We start from the raw sequence: 14338 nt of genomic DNA, 5'->3' as shown, positions 1-14338 counted from the left end.
CAGAGGCATGAGGGTGCAGGATATCTCTTCGAACCATACAAGAGAAAGAGACCTTTCCTACTGCAGGGCTGTATTTCCATTCTTCCTCATACAATTTTTAAAAAATGTTTCATATGCAACTGGTGGCATCATCATGAAACAGTCACTCTTCATGAGAAAAATTCCAAAGACAGAATAATAATAAAATAATAATTTAAGGGCTTTATATCTATTCCATTAAATCAGGAGGCTAAACTTTTGTGACCCCTTCTCCATGTGTACAGTGGATAGGGATAGAGAATGCTTGATCTTTTCTTCTCCAAGTTTCTTCTTTTCTGTCTAAAAGAGATTCAAATTCCATATGTAGGGTAAAACCCTTAGCCTTAGATGACCACACCCCACTACCTGCTTATCATGGCGCACTCCTCCTTATGCAGAAGTAATTCTATTCCATACAATGTCTTGCAACAGATCATTCCCCTTCTCCATCACCCTCTATCACTTATCTTCACTCTCCCTGTCTACTGACCTTTTCTACTGCCTACAGACATGTTCCTGTCTCCCTCATCCTCCCAAAATATCCTCTTTTGATCCTTTGATCCTTCTATCCCTGTTAACTACTTTCCTACCTCTCTTCTGCCCTTTGTAACTAAATTCCTTGAAAAAATAATCTACAATAGATACCTCCACTTTTCCCTCCTCTTAATCACTTCTTAATCCCTCACAATCTGGTTTCTCACCTCATCATGCTACCAAAATTGTTCTCTCCAAAGTTACCAGTGATCTCTCAATTGCCAAATTCAATGGTCTTTTCTTAATCTTCATTCTTTTTAACCTCTCTCTAGCTTGGGGCATTGTTGATCTTTCTCTTCTTAATACTCTCTACTCTCTTCTCTCTTCTCTTTTGGAATGCTACTCTCTCCTCCTACCTATCAGACTGCTTCTTCTCAATTTTCTTTTCCAGATCACATGTTATGTCCTTAGGTATCCCATATGGTTCTATCCTGAGCTTTTTTCTCTTCTCCCTCTACACTTCATTTGATTACCTCATTAGCTCCAATAGGAGCTCTATGCTAATTCTATTCAAATCTTCCTATTCTTCTCTGACCTCTCTGCAGACTATAAACTCACACCTACAACTGTCTTCAAGATATCTTGAACTGGTTGTCCAGCTGTTTTTGAACTGGTTGTATCTTATCTACAAAAATGTCCAGTATGTCCAAAGCAGAATTCATTTTCTTCCTCCCTAAATCTCTATTCTTAAATTCCCTCTTTCTGTGAAGAGCAACAATGTCCTTTCAGTCACACAGGCTCACAATCTAGGTGCATGCTCAATTCTTCACCAAATCTCATAGACTCTATAGTCTGTTGTCAAGAACTGTCAAGTGCATCTTTGCAGCATCTATCAAATACATCCCCTTCTCTCCTCTGATACAGCCACCATCCAGTAACAGGCCTTCATTAACTCATGCTTGGATTATATTGTAATAACCTGCTGGTAAGTCTGCCTATTTTAAGTCCCTTCCTACTCTAATCCATCCTCTATTCAGTAGCTAAAATGATTCTATACCTTCCCTTATTAATTCACTATATTCCACAATGGCTCTTCTAAATCTTTTCATTCCTCCTCAAACCTAAAGCGCAGGTCTGATCATGTCACCCCACTACTCAATATTATACAATTATATGCAATTATACATGTCATTCCACTATAAAATATTATACAAAATCTTTAGTTTGGCATTCAAAGTACTTCATAACAATCTGCCCCCTTTCTTATCTCCCCTCTATATGAGCACACACACCCATATCTCTATACCTTTTCAGGCTTCTTACTCCCGTAAAGTACCCTTCAAGTCTGTGACACTGGCCTCCTTGCTGCTCCTCAAACAAGATATTCTTTCTTTCAGTTTGGGACATTTTCCTCATTTCTGGAATGTTCTGCCTCCTCATCTCTGCCTACTGATATCCATGTCTTCCTAAAAAGTCCCAACTAAAATTTGATTTTCTTTAGGTAGTATTTACCAGCCTCTCTTAATTTGAGTGTCTTAGATCTTTTATTCAGTTCCTATTTTCTCTTGTATATAACTTTTCTGTACATATTTGCTTATTTTCTTCCTCATTTGATTGTCAGCTTGTTGAGGTCAGGGAATGTTTTGTGTTATTTCATTCAATAAATTCATTATTTCATTCAATAAATATTTCACAATGTCTACTATGTGACAGACACTCCTATAGGTGCTGGGGATACAAAAAGAGGCAAAAGACAGTCTCTTCCCTGGGTGGGTGAAATCTGAAATAATTGAGGGAACAAAGTTTCAAGCTTCTGAGCTTATTGATTTATTAAGCAACACATGCCAATTAAATAACAAATCAGAACCAGGCTTCATCAACCTGGCACTAGGTCCTGAAGACAAGGGAAGACAGATTCTTATGCATTAAAATAAATCAATTAATAGGATTTAAACCAGGATATGAGACTAGGTAATCTGATTCTAATTGGAGGAAATATTAGAATCTTTCCAAATTGGGAAGGGGAGAGTGAACAGGTGCAATTCCCTGAAATCAGAAAAAGAGGTGACCCACTTTCCCCAAGTACATGTTTTTAATCAAAGGTACAAAAAAGCAGTAACTGATTGACCAATACAAGGCCAGGTTTTAGATAGGACTTATGGGTTGTTTGATATGCATAATTGTGAGAAAATTCTTTGTATCAATCTTCAGATCTGACTGGGTTTCTGATCAGTATGACTTAAGTCCTTAGTTAGGAGTCTCTGAGCAATAGGTAGAAGTAGGTTCAAACAATATAATAAAGATCTCTCACATTTCCCATAATTGAATAAAGTTTTTTCACAAGATAGAAAGTACATTGTACCCATAATTGAATAAAAAGGGAACTGAGCTAGATTCAGAATGGAGTCACAAGAGGGAGTCAGTTTGATTCACACATTTCTCACAATCCCCTTATCTTTCAAAGAGCTTTTTGAATCCACAATGCCAGTACAATGTCAGGAACACAATCAGTGCTAATAAATGTTTATTTACTAACCTAATTACTATATCAAGGAATTTACTTCTGCTTTATTTTAGTTTCCTTTATCACTGATTTTTCTGGTGTCCTGTTCATGTATTTTCTAAAGAATTAGGAGGCAGAACTACTCTTTTTTTTATGACCATATTAACTGACACCAATCAGTCCTTGTTTATGTTATCTCCATTATCCAAACTATTTTATTTGTCCTTGCCTGGCCATACTATGATTTGTATATAACCTTTCTCATTTGTAGTCCTGTCAACTTAATACAGAATTGAAGATAACTTAGTAAACTACTAAAGATAAGATCTAACAAAGATTGGTTCCAGATTTACACATTCTGCTCCTCTCCCCCATCTCCACATACACACTCATGTAAATACTTTTAAAAAATCTACTTATGTGTTTATTTTTTAAAATATGGATTACAATCACATTAACCTTTTTGGTTGTATGTCACATGACATGAGCATGCTATCTGCTAATACTCTGGATTTTTTTCATATTAACTTTTCCTATCCTTATCTACATTTATTGTATTCGTTTAGTTGAGTAATGGAAACCAAATAAAATTTATATTTATTTTTATATTTATCACTTTTTAATTTCAACCTCCTAAATTCAGGCCATTGGTTTAGTGTGTCAAGATCAGTTTGAGTCCAGATTCTTTGTCTTTTCTGCCTTCTAGTATCTGAAAATTGGATAAGAATGTCATCTTTGCATTCATTGACAAAAATGAAGCTATGCCACAGACAAGTTACCAGCAAACTCCACTAAATACTGCCCTTCATGATGACATATATCCATTAATTCCATCTTCCAATATGTTTCTTCAATAAGTTCTAAAACTATTTAGTCATTTTAGACATATTTTGATACTTTCTCTTCCATATCTATCTAAGAATATCATGTGACTTTTAAATATATCCAATTCAGATCCAGAGATGATATGCCTATGGCATTCTCCTAATCCACTATCCATCTACTAAGTTAGTCATAAAAAGAAATAAGTTTGTTTTAGCCTAGTTTGCTCTGGAGGAAACCATGCTGATAAACAGTGGGACTCCAGTCTGACTACAAGTCCAGTGCTTTTTCTATGGCACCAAGCTGATGCTTAGGAAAATACACTGGTGTTATTATTTTTGCCATGAGTATAAAGGGTATCTGAGAGACAAGATCCTGTTTTAATGAATTCCAGAAAGAGGGCGTGCCAATGGTGTGACTTTGAACTCTTTGTGTACTTTGAAATGTCAGGAGGAAAAAAAAAAACCTCCCAGAGTTCAGGATCATCACGTTTTGAGCAGGGAAATTTCTGCAACTTTGAACTGAAAGATTCACAGAAAAAGAAAAAACAAACAAACAAACACACACACATATTTACATACAGATAGAGAAAGACACACACTGAGAGGGAAAGAAAGCAAGAGACAGACACGGGCAGGAAAAACACACAGATTCTCTCAGACAGTGTGCAGTATTTAGTTTCCTGTTATAGAAATGAAATGCCATTTAAACTTCTGGGGAAAAAATTGATAAATATATAGAAAAAGTTCCAGTGATGAAGAATCTCTAGATAATAGGTATAAATGTATCTATATTCATATCCACATTCCTATCCATATCTATACCTATATCTATATCATCTACATTTATCTCTATATGTTTACATGTATACAAAGGTGTGTATGTACCTAAACATACACATGTAAACACACACATTCACATGAATCTCTCTCTATAAATTGTAACATTTGCTATCCTGGCCCTCACTGTTTACAAGGCAAGCTTTGTTAGATTTCGCCACTCCTCTGTGATTCTTTGATATTCCTAAGGCAGTTTGGTGTATATAGGATCTCCGAAGATGGTTCAAGCCTCCATTGAGGCTTTCCTCAAGGAGTCGCTGCATTAAGTTCACAGATATTTGGTGTTAGGATGTGCTTTTGCCCACATAAACTGAAATCAGTTCTCCTGGAAACCATTTTTCTGGCTCTAACCTTAAAAAGAAACAGAGAGTAAGATAGCTCAAGCATTGAGAGTTCTTAAAATCTGGCCTCCTGGAAAGAAGGGCAGGAGACCTTCTGCCCCAGATCATCCCAGAATTTAGCCTGGGCATCTGGTGGCACAGGACATAGAGCACACCAGGACTGAAGTTAGAAAGAATTGAATTTAAATCTAGCCACAGACACTTACTAACTGATCATGGGCAAGTCACTTAACCTCTGTTTCCTCATCCATAAAATGGGAATAATAATATCACCTACCTCCCAGGATTGTTGTTCTGAAGATCAAACAAGATAATAATTATAAAGCACTTAGCACAGTGTAAATGCTGTATGTTTGGGCAGCTAGGTGGCACAGTGAATAGAGCACGGGGCTCGGAGTCAGGCTGCCTCAGACACTTACTAGCTGTGTGACCCTGGGCAAGTCACTGATCCTGTTTGCCTCAGTTTCCTCATCTGTAAAAATGAGCTGCGGTAGGAAATGGCAAAGTACTCCAGTCATTTTGCCAGGAAGACCCCAAATGGTGTAATGGCAAGTCGGACACTGACGTGACTAAACAACAACAACAAAGTGCTATATATGTTATTATTATTATTATTATTATTATTATTATTATTTAGCCTTCTGGCAAAGGAAGGTGGTTTTATGGATGGTCTAATTTCAGAGTAGTTTGTCTAACAATCCCAAGTTTAAGAGTCTAGGTACTCAGATTTCTACAAAGAAGAGACTTTTCTGAAAATACCAGCTTTTTAGAGATAAAAGTGGATGCCTGACTGCAGAGTTCTGGACAATATCAGGCTCTGGGACTCAGAAGAGAATCGTGTGCGACGCCCCCCTGAAATAGGAAAACTAACAAGTATTAAAGCCAAAATAACAGGTAGCAAGAGATCTAGATTTACCCTCCAGTGTAATTAGGAGTTATTCAAACATTGTAAGTAAAAAGGGAAGGCAGCTACTCTCTAGCTCATTCAAGTCTAGTTTAGTTGTACTCCAATGGACTCTCAGTGAAGAACTGCAGGTCAATTACATGCCAGCATTCCATTGCTACAAAGATGGACATATCCGAAAATCAGTTAAGTTAAAACGAGACTTGGCAGAATATTGGGGGCTTCCTTGTCTTGCAATCCCAAATAGTATTTCCTTCTGGAGTAGTGTAAGTCCCTGTGTAATACCACCAAGCTGGAGGCTTTCACAGATTCCTGAGCTGGCCAGAGTCCTCATTAAAGTTACTGAGGGGTTATTTCTATAGCAACTGCAAGTTTGTTTTTCATTAGGAAGTCCAATTCACAGTATTTCACTATAATTAGGAATGACTAAATAGGACCCTGGAGAAATTTAGGATTCAGCAGAGAATGAAGAAACATAGGTTGAATGGTTATTGGTTCCTGTAATACTAGCATACATTTTCTAAATTTTCTGTGGAAAAGATAAAGGGCTGTTCTATACTTGATATGTATTGCTACCCTGAATATTTGTACGGAAGATGCTCATTTTACCCATGTCTATGGAAACTGAGGGGGGGAAAAAAGCTATATTTGGATATTTCCCCAAAATAAACTCTGGGCCGTAATAACAAGCTAAAGAAATTCTCTTATGGCCAAGCCCTATGATTTAACCTGATACGTGTTGCAGCCTGAGGTGTGGCACTAACCACACACCTCCATACCATTTCAAGGTCGCTCTGATGAGGCTTAGTCTAATGGGGAACGCAATGAAATTAAGTAGCATACCTGGATTCTAATCAAGTTCTGCCGTTTCGTTACCTCGGGTAAAACACATGATGTCTGGGTTCTTTAGTTCCCTTCTCTGTAAATTGGGAAAAATCCTGAAGTGTCCTGACTCGCGGTCGGCAAGGAAGCGAAGCAGGGAATGAGAGCGGGTCTGTTCATGCCCCGGTCGCCATGTACAAAGGTCAGGGCCACCCAGGAACTTGCTCTGAAGCAGCGGCAGCGGCTGAGGCTAAAGCAGGAGTCCGAGGCCGGCCAGAGGCCACAGCAGAACGGCCTCTACGAGGAAAGCTGCGCGCTGCGGCCAGAGGCCGCAAGGGGCTGGAGCCCAGGACTCCCGACCTCCAGGAAGGAGCCCACTGGTCAAGGAACTCACGGCCGCTGCGGACTCGGAGCTGAAAGCTCAGCTGAGTCCATGCACGAGCATCCACGAGGGCGCAGCGCAGGCCCAGCCCAATAGGTCTTCAAACCCTACATACAGTTCCCGGAGTTCAGCGCTGGCAGATCAACGACACGGAGATCCTCTTCCGACGGTATGACTCTGGCAAGGATGGCTCCCATCGACCTGATGGAACTGAAGCTGATGATGGTGAAGCTAGGAGTCCCCCTGTCTCCAGACCCACCTGGGGCTTAAGAACAGGATCAAGGAAGGGGACGAGAACCTAGACAGCAAGCTGAGCTTTCTAGAGTTTTTGCTGATTTTCTGCAAGGCAGCCTCAGGGGCACTGGAGGAGGACAGCGGCTCTGTCTCTGGCGAAGCTTTAGAGATCAATGTGGCCATCGAAGGAGTAAAAAGAACTTCTTCGAAGCCAAGGTCCATGCCCCGTCCCCGACTAGCAGATTTGAAGCTGAGATCAAAGCAGAGCATATAGCCTGAAAACAGGAGGAGGAGGCTTGGAAACCCAGGAGGACTCTTTTCTGAGAGCGCCAAGGGCCTTCTCCCAGCAACCGCTGCCAGGTCGAGTGAGCCAGAGTGCGATGAGAGACTTTCTTTGATGTCCAGCTGTGCCTTCCAAGTTGGCCTGGGAGGAATGCCCAGCACCTTGGGTGCAAGAAGGACGCATCTGTTTGAATGTCCCCGGCAGTTTTTATCATCTCCAGCTACAACGACCTTTCTTCTTGTTTCCTGTGCTTTGCGCCCAAGAGGTAACTGGTCACCCAAGACCTGGGAAGACAGAGTAGGGAAAGTCAAAGTCGGGGATGGGAGGAGATTAATTTTGGAAAAAGAGGGGAAATAGTCCCTTTCTCATCCAACCACTTTTTCTCCACCTGTTGAAAGTTTCCAGGACTTTGCCATTTTCTTTGTGGCTTTTACTTTCCCTCTGTCCCCTTTCTTTTAGCCAAGCCTTTCAAGGAAGAAATAACATGTGGTCATTTGACTCTTCCATTCTCCCGTGTTTCGTCCTTATGTTCAGGCTGATCGCTTTCTCAGGGTGCACTTACTGCAGGTAAAGGCTGCCGGCTTTGTTGTACATTTTTAACTCCTTCCATCAACTCCTAGCTGTTGCACCATCCTTCCCCCTCACCCAGCGTTTGAGGAAGGAGGAGGGCTCCAAGAGATGCGGGGTGGCCCCCCCAAAAGCCTATGGTGTTGGGGGGCAGCAGTTCTAAAAGCCCCTCCTATTCTGCCACTCCACTCCACTCCGACAGACGGTTTTAAGCGGATGGAAAGAAGCGGCATGCCCCAGGGACTCTTTTCCCAACAGCCTTTACCTCCACGTGCTAATATTTTGTCAGACTGCCAATTTGGATAGGAGGCTTCATGAAGGGCGCCTGAATCTAACCAGAACACCTGGTCATGGTTCTGGAACTTTTAATGTACAGACGGGTGGGTTTGGGCCCACCCTTCATGGCAGGCAGGCATTCCAAGAGCTCTGTGCCCCCAAACCTTCTGTGAGTAAGTGAGACTTCATAATTGTTTTTTCTTGTCTTCTCCTTTCTAATCGTCCATGGGGAAGCAACCCTTTTTCACCCTTAAGAGTTTTTCCTTTTTGACCTTTTTATTAAAAAAAAAAGTAATCATGCTATTAAAACTAGGCATGGAAGAGTAATTAAAAGAAAGGAATTTTTAATAGATTGTAGAATGACAATAGTTGAAGCTCTTTTATCAATAAAAATATGTTTATAAGGTCACTTTTATCAACTCGATATTTATTAAGATCATGGTTTTTAGAACTCTATTTGTAGCTATTCTTTTTCTAAAAAATAAATCAGTGTTTTTCAGCCTTCTTAATTTTCCTAGCCAAATGAACTATGCAAATAAAATATATTATCTCCAAAAAAAATATGGGAACAATCCTTTCCTCTATATACCTTCAACTATAAGAATGGATAGATAATATGTTGAGAGAGACAGACAGACAAAGACAGAAACAGAATTAGTTAGCAGGAGTCTTTGCATGAATTTTTTGTCTTAAAACATGGAGTAGGTATATGCAATGAAACTTTTTTTTTGGTAGTAGAATGGTGACCCTTTCCAAGCTTTTGAACTAATGCTTTTGAACAATTTTAAGACAAATAGTAAACAGTCTCTTCCCACAAGGCACAGAATGCCCACGAGGATTCTAGATACACTAATACTATACTATTCTATAATACTGTACTGTACAATTCTAGATATACTAATAGCAGTGATACAAAAGAGAAAGAAGATAACTTTTTAGTAATAATATTTAACAAAACTTATTTTTAAAGAAATCTATATTTATTGAAGGTATTTTTACATCCATTGTATTATTAATCTATAAAAAGAAAAAATAAGTAATCTATCACTTAGAAATACTAAGCAATTAGTATTTAATCTGCCTTCAAAGAGCTTACATTCTAATGGGAGAGACAAAGTCCACATAAATAAGTGCACACAGGATATATAAACAGAAAATAGCAGATAAATTTATGGAAGGCAGAGTTAACAATGTGGGTGGAAAGATAGCAGAGACTAGGAAAAGTCTCTTGTAGAATGGATTGTATCAGAATCTAACAGGAAACCAAAGATTCTAAGAGACATTAGGGAAGATAGAGAGAGAGAGAATTCCTCACATGGGAAATAGCCTATACAAAGGAAAAAATATTGGAAATGGTGTGTTATATGGGAGAAACAGCAAAAAGACTGCTATAATTGGATTGTAGAGTGCATGGGCAGGAGTAACTTTAAAAATGCTTAAAGATAAGAAAGAGCTAGGTTGTGAAAACTCTAAATACCAAAAAAAAAAAATTTTACCTTTTTACCCTCTGCTTATTGCATAAAAGGTCAATGACATTAGATCTATACTTCAGGGAAAATCACTATATTAACAGTGTGGTGGATGGATTGAAATGGGAAGAGACTTGAGGTAGGGAGGTTAATTAGAATGCTACTTTAACAGTCTATCTTTGTGGTGATGTGGGCCTGAACTGAAGAGGGACAGGTTGAGGGAATTGTTGCTGTGTGAATAGAGAGAAAAAGACTTATCAGAGAGATGGTGCAAAATTAGAAACGAGATTTAAGAACTAATTTATGAGAAAAGTGAGATGGAGGAGTAATGCCAAATTTGTGAATCTGTATTACCTGGAGGGATGGGGTTGTCCTCAGCAGTAACAGAGAATTCTGGAAGTGGAATAGGTATGAGAATAAAGATATTAAGTTCAGTTTTGGACATCTTGAGTTTGAGATATCTGTGAGACATCAAGAAAAATGTCAAGTACAGAGTTAGTAATTCTGGACCAGAGCTCAAGAGAGGGACTAAAATGGGGCAGCTAGGTGGCACAGTGGATAGAGCACTGGAGGACCTGAAGTCAGTAGGACCTGAGTTAAAATCTGGCCTCAGACCAAACACTTAACACTTACTAGCTATGTGACCCTAGGCTAGTCACTTAACTCCAATAGCCTAAAATTAAAAGAGAGAGAGAGAGAGAGAGAGAGAGAGAGGGAGAGAGAGAGAGAGAGAGAGAGAGAGAGGGACTAAGGCTGGATGTATAAATCTGGGAATCATATGCATAGATAGTGTCATTGAAACCATGGGAACTGATGAGGTTATCCATTGAGATAGTATACAAAGAAAAGAAAGAAAATGTTTAAGGGCTTTGAGGAACACATACAATAAGTGGATGTGACATGAATGAAGATCCAGTATAGGATACTGAGCAGGGGTTTGACAAGAAGGAAAAAAAAAAAGAAAGCAAAAACCCAGAGAGGAGGAAGTATACATGTGAGGGTTCAACAGTGTCAAATTCTACAAAAAAGATAAAAGAAAATGACAATTGTTAGTAAATGCCATTAGATTGGGCAATTAAGATTGGGCAATAATTCAACAACTTTGGAGAGAGAAGTGTCAGTTTAATACTGATAACCAGGAATAATGGGGGCAGATGCAAGATGGCAGAGTAAAAGCAATGACTGGCTTGAGTTCTCCTCTAAACCCCTCCAAAAACCTGTAAAAAATAGCTAAACAAATTCCAGAGCAGCAGAACCCACAAAAAAACAGAGTGAAAAAAATTTCCAGCCCAAGACAACCTGGATGGTCTATTGGAAAGGTCTATTGTGCCAAGCTGGAAGAGATGTACAGTTCAGTGTGGGCATGCAGGCAAAGGCTAGGCCTCAGTGAACCTGGAGCAGGCCTAAGGGGACTGAATCACAGGCAGCTGTGGTGATTTCCAGACTTCTCAACCCACAAATGCCAAAGACAACTTAGAAGGTCAGTAGGAAAGGTCTGTGACCATGGTAAGAGAGAAGCTCTATTCCAGCCCCAGTCCCAGGGCAGCAGCTGCTTCCAGAGCTCTCAGCCCATAGACTGAGGGGGAATTGAGTGGATGATCAGAGGGAGATTGCAGGGATCTCTTTGCTGGTGCTGAGGCAGGATTCTCTTGCTTTGACTGGACTTAGATCTGGGTCACAGTTCTGGGTGGCAGTAATGGGGCAAGGAGGAGTACTGGCGAGGTGGAGCTCATAGTGGTGGTGGAGGGGGAAATCTTCCTCAAAATTTCAAGGCAGAAAAGAGTGCTTTTGGTCATTCATAGATCAGAGGATAGACCAGGAAAGGAGTAAACATCTCACCTTGATCATACCGTCTTGGAAGAACTGAAAACTTGGAAGAACTGAAAACTTACAAGTCCCTAGAAGTATCTCTGAAAACAGCTGCACAAAACCCCCAAAGCTTGGGACAGTACATTCTCCACACTGGAAGCAGACCCTTATCTTAACAAACAGTTTAAGACTCAAGTAATTGGCTGGGATCTTGAGCAAACATTGCAAAAAAAAGTCAGACCATAGAATCGTTCTTTAATAACAAAGAAAATCAAAACATACAACCAGAGAAGACAACAAAGTCAAAGTTCCTACATCCAAAACTTCCAAGAAAAATATGAATTGGTCCCAGGCCATGGAAGAACTCAAAAAGGATTTTGAGAAGCAAGTAAGAGAAGTAGAGGAAAAATTGGAAAGAAAAATGAGAGTGATGCAAGAAAATCATGAAAAAAAGTCAACAGCTCGCTAAAGGGGACCCAAAAAAATATTGAAGAAAATATCACCTTAAAAAATAGCCTAACCCAAATGGCAAAATAGGTGCAAAAAGCCAACGAGGAGAAGAATGCCTTCAAAAACAGAATTGACCAAATAGAAAAGGAGGTCCAAAAGCTCACTGAAGAAAATACTTCTTTAAAAATTAGAATGCAGCAAATGGAAGCTAGCGAATTTATGAGAAATCAAGACACTGTAAAACAAATCCAAAAGAATGAAAGAAATAGGAGACAATGTGAAACATCTCATTGGAAAAACAGCTGACCTGGAAAATAGATCCAGAAGAGATAATTTAAAAATTACTGGACTATCTGAAAGTCATGATCAAAAAAGAGCCTAGACATCATCTTTCAAGAAATTATCAGGGAAAACTTCCCTGATATTCTACAACCAGAGGGTAAAACAGAAATTGAAAGAATCAACCAATCACCTCCTGAAAGAGATCCCCAATGGAAAACTCTTAGGAATATTGTAGCCAAATTCCAGAGTTCCCACGTCAAGGAGAAAATATTGCACGCAGCCAGAAAGAAACAATTCAAGTATTGTGTAAACACAATCAGGATAACACAAGATTTAGCAGCTTCTCAGCTAAGAATCACCTACCCAGCAAAACAGTTCAATCCTTCAGGGGAAAAAATGGAAATTCAGTGAAATAGAGGACTTACAAGCATCCTTTATGAAAAGACCAGAGCTGAATAGAAAATTCAACTTCCTAATACAAGATTCAAGAGAAACATGAAGAGGTAAACAGGAAAGAGAAATCATAAGGGACTTCTTAAGGTTGAACTCTTTACATTCCTGCATGGAAAGATGATATTTGTAACTCCTAAGACTTTTGTCAGTATTAGGTATCTGGAGGGGAAAAAAATTATATGTATACATGTAGATAGATAGATAGATAGATAGAGGGTACATGGAGAGTTGAAGATGAAGGAGTGATATCTGCAGAATAAAATTAAGGGATGAGAGAGGATTGTACTAGGAGGAGAAAGGGAAAGGTAGAATGGGGTAAATTATCTCACAGGAAACAGACAAGAAAAGTCTTTTACAGTGAAGGAGAAGTGGGAGAAGGTGAGAGGAAATGAGTGAATCTTATTCTCATTAGATTTGGCTTAAGGAGGGAATAACATACACATTCAATTGGGTATGGAAATGTATTTTACCTTACAGGAAAATAGAGGTGAAAGGGATAAGGGGGGGTGGGATGATAGAGGGGAGAGCAGATTGGAGGACGGGTAGTGAGAAGCAAACACTTCTGAGGAGGGACAGGGTCAAAAGAGAGAATAGAATAAATGGAGGGCGAGAGAGGATGAAGGGAAATAGTTTTTCACAACATGACTACTATGGAAGTGTTTTGCCTGACTACACATGTATAACCTGTATCGGGTTACTTGCCTTCTCAATGAGGGTGGGTGAGAAGGGAGGAAGAGAGAGAATTTGGATCCCAAAGTTTTAAAAACAAATGTTAAAAATTATTTTCATATGCAACTGGGAAATAGGATATACAGGCAATGGGATATAGAAATCTATCCTGCCCTACAGAAAAAATGGAAGGGGATAAGAGAAGTAAGGGGGGGACAGATAGAAGGGAGGGCAGATTAGGGTAAGGGGTATTCAGAATATACTCAATCTTGGGGGAGGGGCAAGATAGGAAGAAAATTTGGAACTGAAAATCTTGTGGAAATGGATGTTGAAAACTAAAAATAAATTAATTAAATCAAAGATAAAAAAAAATACTGATACCAGACTCCAGATTTCTGTGGTATTCGAAAAGAATGACAGAAGACAAAATAGATAGATTTTTTTTAAAAAGAATTTTAGTTGAGAGGAGGAGAAATATAGGATGAAAGCTAGTGGGAGTTTTAAGATAAAGTGTTATTTTATTTTTAGTTTTAAGGATTGTCAATTGCTAAGAATATTTGCTGGCAGCAAAGGAGCTATGAACATAAATTATCATGCCCATTTCATGGATGAAGAAACATATTCAGCATGGTCTAGTTGAGATTCAGAGGATGATTTCAAACATTATCTTGGCCCTTACTCCTTGCATTACCTTGAATAAGTTATTTAATTTCAGTTACTTCCTGTATTGTGTGTTACAGC

At 39.2% G+C, this 14338-nt stretch overlaps 1 pseudogene; it reads left to right on the top strand.

The window, feature by feature from the left end:
- Positions 1 to 6883: 6883 nt before the first annotated feature.
- Positions 6884 to 7708, top strand: LOC110194596 (EF-hand domain-containing protein D1 pseudogene; annotated as a pseudogene).
- The last annotated feature ends 6630 nt before the right edge of the window (positions 7709 to 14338 follow it).

This window comes from Phascolarctos cinereus, unplaced genomic scaffold (genome assembly GCF_003287225.1).
Source record: "Phascolarctos cinereus isolate Bilbo 61053 unplaced genomic scaffold, phaCin_HiC Scaffold_4;HRSCAF=312, whole genome shotgun sequence".
Classification (NCBI taxonomy): Eukaryota; Metazoa; Chordata; class Mammalia; order Diprotodontia; family Phascolarctidae; genus Phascolarctos; species Phascolarctos cinereus.
This window is presented reverse-complemented; position numbering and strand designations above follow the sequence as displayed.